Below are 7618 nucleotides of genomic sequence, written 5' to 3'. Positions count from 1 at the left end.
TAAAGCTGCTGTTAGCTGCACAAAGAGCAGCACAAAGAAAAAGTCCCAGAAAGCATCCCAGGAGGATTAGAGCTGACACGCTTGGTAGGAGGGCCATACCTTAAGGTCCTATCCATGATACACCCCAATAAAAACCCAAAAACAGGAACTTTTTAAAATATATAACACATTTAAAGGTTTTAGTCTCAAGTGACTTTGTTTTGTTGTTCGTAAGACAGGGTCTTGTGCATCTCAGGTTAGCACTGAACTCTCTCTATGGCCAAATATGGCCTCAGACCTCTGATCTCCTGTCTCTGCCTCTCAGGTGCTGGGGTCACAGGTGTGTGCCACCACACCTGGTACGTGAGCTGCTGGGGATTGAACTTGGCATCTCACACATGCTAGGCAAGACTCCGCCAGCTGAGCTGCAGCCCCAGCCCTCTTCTTTTTTTAATTTTAAGTTCTCTGGCTTTTCTTGTACAGTTACTGACACAGGAAGAGAACATCTATTAAGCTGATATTAATTACATAAAGTCACGGTGTTTTTGAAAAATAAGAGATGGCTTAAAAGGGCACAAGAAAGTCGAAAAAGGGAGCCTAGTAACTTATTCATACAATCTCATCAGATCAGCAAGTCTTTCACAGGGACCAGGAAAGTGTGAGGTCCGAGGTCCATCGGGAAGCAAAGGTCCTCATTAGGCATTATCAGAAGATTTAGTCTTTTAAAATTTTTATTTCATTTAGTGAGTGTGTGCTGTGTGTGTGTCCCAGTGTGTGTGTGTGTGTGTGTGTGTGTGTGTGTGTGTGTGTGTGTGTGTCCCAGTGGTTCTCAGGGATCCAATTCAGATCACAAACAAGGGCACCCAATATCAGTGTCTCACAGAGTGCTGAAGGGTCGAGCTGACATTTGGAAGGGGAAAAAAAGAGACGAGGTGAACGATAGAAAGTTACAATTTGAAGCTGATATAATTATCTATGGAGAAAAGAAAATGAAGGCTATGAAAGCTTAACAATGGTGCTGGATATCAAAGTATAATAAACTATGCTTTTGTCTATGCCACTTATGCTCAATTATATAACTCAATTATATTACATCCAAGTGAAGACTTAGAACAGCAGTGTAAACTATAACATATCTAGAGGTTAGCCTAACAGACTACAGACTGTGTGCTGGTGTATGAAAGGCTTCTCCCCCTGGGCAGCCACCCACCCCACCACACCCTACTCCCAGTGCCAAAGGCTTCATCCCCAGCCATCAATGCTACTAGACATAGGCAGCATTTTTCAGGGACAATAGTCCGTTTCGGGTCCTTGGGGCCATCCGCTCAGAGGGAGCTGCAGGACTCCTGCAGAACTTTCTGAGGCATTGTTTTTAGCCATGAGGTAAGTACTGTCTCCCACTGCCTTCTCTCCATGGTGTGCTATGAGAGATAGGACCAACTGATCATAGTCTCCACACGCCAAAACCGTGGGCCAAAATAAGACCCTTCGTCTTGCAGGTGATTGTCTCCGACGCTTTGTAATAGTAACAGAAAGCCTGCAGATAACGATGTCAGGGGAGAAATCGTAGCATTGTAAAACCACCCTCTGGGATCATCAGAATGAGTGGACTACCTTTCATGTTGCTAGGAAAGGCAACTATTACAGAGGTCAACTTTCCTCATATTGGTTTGTTTCACAGGATAAAAAACATAACTAGCTTTAAGTCTAGTTGACATGAGTTGATTAGTGATTGATGTAGGGGCCCAGCTCATTGTGGGTGGGGCCACTCCTGGCTTGGTGGTCCTCGGCTCTATAAGAGAGCAGGCTGAGTAAGCCATGAGGAGTAAGCCAGTGAGCAGCACCCCTCCATGGCCTCTGCATCAGCCCCTGCCTCCAGGTCCTCGGCCTGCTTGAGTTGCTGCCTTGACTCTTTTTGATAATGAACAGTGATGTGAAGGTATAAGCCAAATATACCCTTTCCTCCGTGTGTGTGTGTGTGTGTGTGTGTGTGTGTGTATGTGTGTGTGTGTGTGTGTGTGTGTCTTTTAAAATAAGTATCTAAAACTGACCATAAAATTTTCTTTCAGAGCATTAAGGGCTGTGTTTAGTTCAACCCACTTTGAGGCTCCAACTGGAAGCTGGGGTGTTTTCCAGGCACTCTGTTCCTTGGGGCCCCTGAACTCTACCTCATAGATTTGTTTTCTTTCATTTTTGTCCACCATCCTGTGAACCTGACAAATCTCTGCTTGGTCTCTCAGCTTGCCTTCCGAAATGACAACGCCTCAAAGGGCAACTGTGACTAGGTGACCGAATCTCTTCTGGGCTCCTCTTAGACTTTGGCCCACCATATCCTCACTGTTGGGGGAGCTCTGCAAGCACACAGATTTTAACACATTATCCAGATGTGAGGGTTGGATTTGATAGAAATCACTGTTATTTTTGACACCATTATGTCATTTCCAGCATTTTCCACAACTCCAGCATCTGTCCCTGGGGTTCACTGTCCCCTTTGCACCGCCCATCTCTGCTGGCCTCTGCCTTTACCATCACATGATTCTTCTGATGACAAGGTTTCCCTTGCTGTCTCCCCAAGATACTTTCACTCTCTATTTCACACCTTAGCTGATAGGACTGTTCCTCTCTGATCTCCTTTTACTTGCTTTTTTCCCTTTCCCAAGCATTCTTTATCATTTGCTTTAGACCTATGTACGGATCCTTACCCAGATTTCCAAATTCAGGTCCATTGGCATCTCCTGAAATTATGTGTGCTTTGTTTCCCAAGTCTTCCCCAGCACCTAGCACAGTGCTGTGTTCCTTGCTGGTGCCTGATAACTATCAGCAAAAAAAAAAAACCCCAGAGAAGAAGCAGACAACCCAGGCACAGTGCTTGGAGTGCCTCCTTTACGTACAAGGAGGTCGTTTAATGATTTACAAGAAAAATTTCAACAAACTTTTGACTTCATCATTCCCATTTTAGAGATGAGACATAAAGACATTTCATAATTTATCCTGTTAGTGTATTTGTTACTTTTTTTTTTAATCACTGTAACCAAATACCTGGGGAAAACAAAGTTGCATGAGGATTAACTTCTTTTTTGGCTCACCTTTCCTGAGGTTTCAGTCCACCACAGTGGGGGAGGGTGGGGCAGAGCAGGGCAGGTCACACCAAGGCACTTCTGGAAGGAGGGGAGGAGGAGGGGTGAGGTGGGGAGATGCTGGCTCTCTGCTTTCCCTTTTTATTCTACCCTGGCCTCCACTGGATGGAGCCTCCTGCTTTCCAGGTGAGTTCTTCTCTCTGTCTCTCTCTCTCTCTGTCTCTCTCTCTCTCTGTCTCTCTCTCTCTCTCTCTCTCTCTCTCTCTCTCTCTCTCTCTCTCTCTGTCCTACAAAAACATCCCAGTCCATAGCACACACACATGCAGACATATGCATACACATAAACAAATGAACAAAGATCAAAACTAAAACAGAGGGGAAAAATGTAATCTGACCTTTCCTCAAAACCAAGGGGGTGTTGTGTTGGGTGCGGCACACACCTTTAATCTCAGCATTCAGGGAGGCAGAGGCAGGCAGATCTCTGAGTTCGAGGCCAACCTGGTGTACATAGTGAGTTCTAGGGCAGCTAGGGCTACATGGTAAGACCCTGTCTTAGAAAACAAAACAGCAACAACAAAAAGTGATTGGGTAAAGCCATACAAACATCCCTTTGCCACTAGGGACCAGCAAATAAGAATGGCTTAGGAAAAGCCCCTGTGTCTCTGATTCCCAGGCAGGCATGAGCTCTTAGCCTGACCTCATCACTCTTATGAGGCAGAGAGCATGGCTCTGAGACCTTGGCTCACACACTGGATCTGATCTGGTTTGACTATTGGTTTGGCCACTGCCTGTGTGGGGCTCTGTTTCTCATCAGTAACATCAAGACCCTGACTAGGCTTTGAGCTTATTTCTCGGCTTGTTCTTCCTCATGTGGACGGGGCCACTGGCATTCTGCCTGTCCTTTCTCCCCGGACGCCCAGAATCACTCTCCTTTGCTTTCAGTAAGCATCTGTGCCCTTTCCATGTTAGTCAACGGGTGAGCCTCGCCATGATGTGGCAGGCAGGGTGGAAGTGGGCTTTCCTAGTCCTCCTCAGCCATTTTTACCTCTGTGCTTATTAAAAGTTCTCAGTGCAGCCTCTCAATTCTTCTCCTTCTTTTCTTGCTAATATTGCTGGACTTCCTGCGCCCCTATGACCGGCGGTTTCACGAGAGAGCCAGATGTAGCTGTGGGATTTCTCTAATTGCTCCCACAGAAGCTCTGCAGAGGAATTGTGAGGATGCCATTTGTGCTAACAGTGTTACACATTGTTGTGGTGTGGAGTTGGGGTGTGTGTGTGTGTGGTGCAAGGTCTTGACCTCAAAAAATACTTCAGAAATTGTATGTAAAGCAATCCAGAGATAAAAGGCAGAAACTATAGCAAATACTGTGGCTGGAAGAGTATTTTGTGGGATATGAAAGAATTAAAGAGGCCTAACCAGCTCCATTATGCATGCTCTCCTTTGTGCTGTATATACTTGTTAGGGAAGTTTTAAGACCATCTTAAACATTTGCTTCCATTGTTATTTTTCAAGTGCCCAAACCAAGCCAAACAAGAGCAACAACAACAACTACTACTATGTAAGGAAAAAAGAAAGTCGTTCATAAGATAGGTGGAAACTGGGGCTAGAGAGACAGCTCAGTGATTAAGAGCACTTACTGCTCTTGGAGAGGAGTCAATTCCCAGAATGCACACAGTGGCTCACAACTGCCTGTAATTCACTTCCACGAGGTCCAACACCACCTCCTTAGCCCCATAGGCAGGCATGTGGTACACAGACATATCTATGAGCAAAACACTAATATACATAAATAAATCCCAACGTGTTTTTAAAGATGCTAGAAAATGTTTAAAAAAAAAAAAAAGAAAGAAAAGAAAGAAAGAAAAGCCAAAATCCAAGCCTGAAGTTCCAAATCTTTCTTCCCTTTTATAACCAGAAAGTTCTAGAAAAGGCAAGTCTATCTTTGAATTAGGGAACTTATTACTCTGACTCAGACTTTTCTCCTCACTGTTGATGCCTCTTCTAATGGCAGAGGAGTGTGGTGGGGAGTCTATTTAATTGGCAGTATTTCCTTAAATGGATAGGGGAAACAATAAGGTTAGAAAACTGTTGTGCCAGAGCTGGGCATGGTGGCACATGCCTTTAATTCCAGCACTCAGGAGGCAGAGGCAGGCAGATCTCTGAGTTCAAGGCCAGCCTAGTCTACAAGGGGAGTCCAGGACAGCCAGGGCTACACAAAGAAACCATGTCTTGTAAAATCAAAACAGAAAGGAAGGAAGGAAGGTAGGAAGGAAGGAAGGAAGGAAAAAAAGGAAGGAAGAAAGGAAGCTGTTATGCCAACTAACCTGCTTGTTACCACTGCACCAAGGTTTGACAAGGAAGAAGTCTTTAGTGAAATAAGACACAAGAGTGTGTCACTTTAAGTACACATACTTTGTCCACCTATAATTCATCTGAATAATCAAGTATGAGTGACTAGCCAGAATGAGAGAACACCATTCCCTAGTAGTGGCCTGTGCTGAATCCTGCTGCTGACACATAGCAGCATTCTTGTCATAAGAACCGGACATGAAAATAATTAGCATTCATGAATAAACCTTCAAAGTTTGTCTTCAAATTAGATTAAATTTATGAAAGGAAAAACATGTCAACTGAGTGTGGTAGTGCATACCTTTAATCCCAGCACTCAGGCGGTAGAGGCAGGTGTGGATCACTGTGAGTTCAAGGCCAGCCTGGTCTAGAAAAGTGAGTCTAGGACAGCCAAGGTTACACAGAGAAGAAGAAGACCACCAGACAGATAAGATAAAGCTATGTTCCACACAAGAAGACAAGAGACCTGGATAACACTAAAGACTGAGATAGCACTCACATTTTAAATGTCCACACCCTTTAAGAATCCCATTTCAACAAACTTGTCATGAATAAATGATCAAACATGATGTAAGTAGATAAGTAGAGGAGGGATTAAATATATTAAGGTGTATCTATAGAAAGCACTCTGGAGCCATTAAAAATCATGCTTATAATTATTGACACAGATTCGTATAAGCATGTTCATTTGTCTGTGTGTATGTGTTTATGTGTGGGGCTGGGAACACACATGTGAAGGGCAAGCCAGTCTCAGGTTTCTTTCTTCAGGTGTGCTCTACTTTGGTTTGTCTGGTAGGGTCTCTTACTAACCCGGGACTCACCAAGTAGGCTCGGCTGGCAGGCCAGCAAGGCCCCAGGACTTATCGGTCTCTGCCTCCTCCAGTACTGGGATTGTAAGCACGCACGACCTCAGGTCCTCATCCTGCGCCTTTACAAAGGCTTTGCCAATTAGAGCCATCTGGTGAAGTCTTGAAGGGAAGTTATTAAATGGCATGAACTCATGTATATTCTGTACTTAAGCACTCCAAGTTTTCACCAACGACAGACAGAACTCCAAACACCATGAGGCACCGGAATCAGTATTATCTATACATTATTAGTGGTAGAACTCTCACATCATGAACAAGAAACTGTCTTCTGGTGTAAGTAACCATTTATTGTAACTGTGGTAGAGTGTAGAAGGCCCCAATGCATGACTCCAAGGACACATTGGTTTACCGTGTGACTTTGCTACTCCAGACATAAGGAAATGCAACTTATTTCTGTATACCTTGAATCTGACTGGTCTTGTAACCTGCTTTAGGCACACAATGCAGTGGAAGTGATGTTGTGGTTGTGTAGCCTTACAGTTTCTACTTCTGTTGTGGTGTGTAGCCTTATAGTTTCTACTTTTGCTTTTGGAATACGGCAACTATAGGAAAGTAATGCCCTCTGGAAAGGAGGGTGATCTGGTGAGGAGCTCTGGCAAGGCAGAACAGCATAGGAAGAGAGGAGGATGGCTGTGTGCTTTGGACCACGCTCTGGCCTTCTAACTGATCTTGAACCTGTAATTTTAGTTTCTCTACCTCCACCCAGTTGCCAGCAAGGGACCTGGAAGGATGGCTCAGCGGTTAAGAGCACTTGCTCTTGCAGAGGGCTCAGGTTTGATTCCCAGCGCCCACATGACGGCTCACAACTGCCCATAACTCCAGTTCTAGGGAACCCGATGCCTTCTTCTAATCTTCTCTGATAGGAGCAAAATACTCATGTTCCAAAGTTAATCTTTTAAAAAAGGACTATGGTATTCAATGTATACCTTCATCCAGCAGCTGAAACAGATGCAGAGATCCACAGCCAAACAACAGGCTGAGCTCAGAGTCTTGTGAAAGACTGGGGGTAAAAACTGAGGGAGCCAGTGAGGTCAAGGGCATCACACTCACACACACACACACACACAAATACACACACCCTACAGAGTAAACTAAGTGGGCCCATGGGGGCTCAAAGAGACTGAACCACCAACCAAAGAGCATGCATGGGCTGGGCTTAGGCCCCCTACACATATGTAGCATAGGTGCTGTGTGACCTTCATGTGGGCCCCCTAACAATGTAACATTTTGGAGTAGGGGCTGTCTCTGTGTCTGCTGCCTTTGTATCCTTCACAGAACTGGGCTGCCTTGTCTGGCCTCAGTGGGAGAGGATGTGTCTAGTCTACTGTGACTTGATGTACCAG

The sequence above is a fragment of the Acomys minous genome, assembly GCF_964271855.1.
Source record: "Acomys minous genome assembly, chromosome: 5".
Taxonomy (NCBI): domain Eukaryota; kingdom Metazoa; phylum Chordata; class Mammalia; order Rodentia; family Muridae; genus Acomys; species Acomys minous.
Note: the sequence above shows the minus strand (reverse complement) of the source record.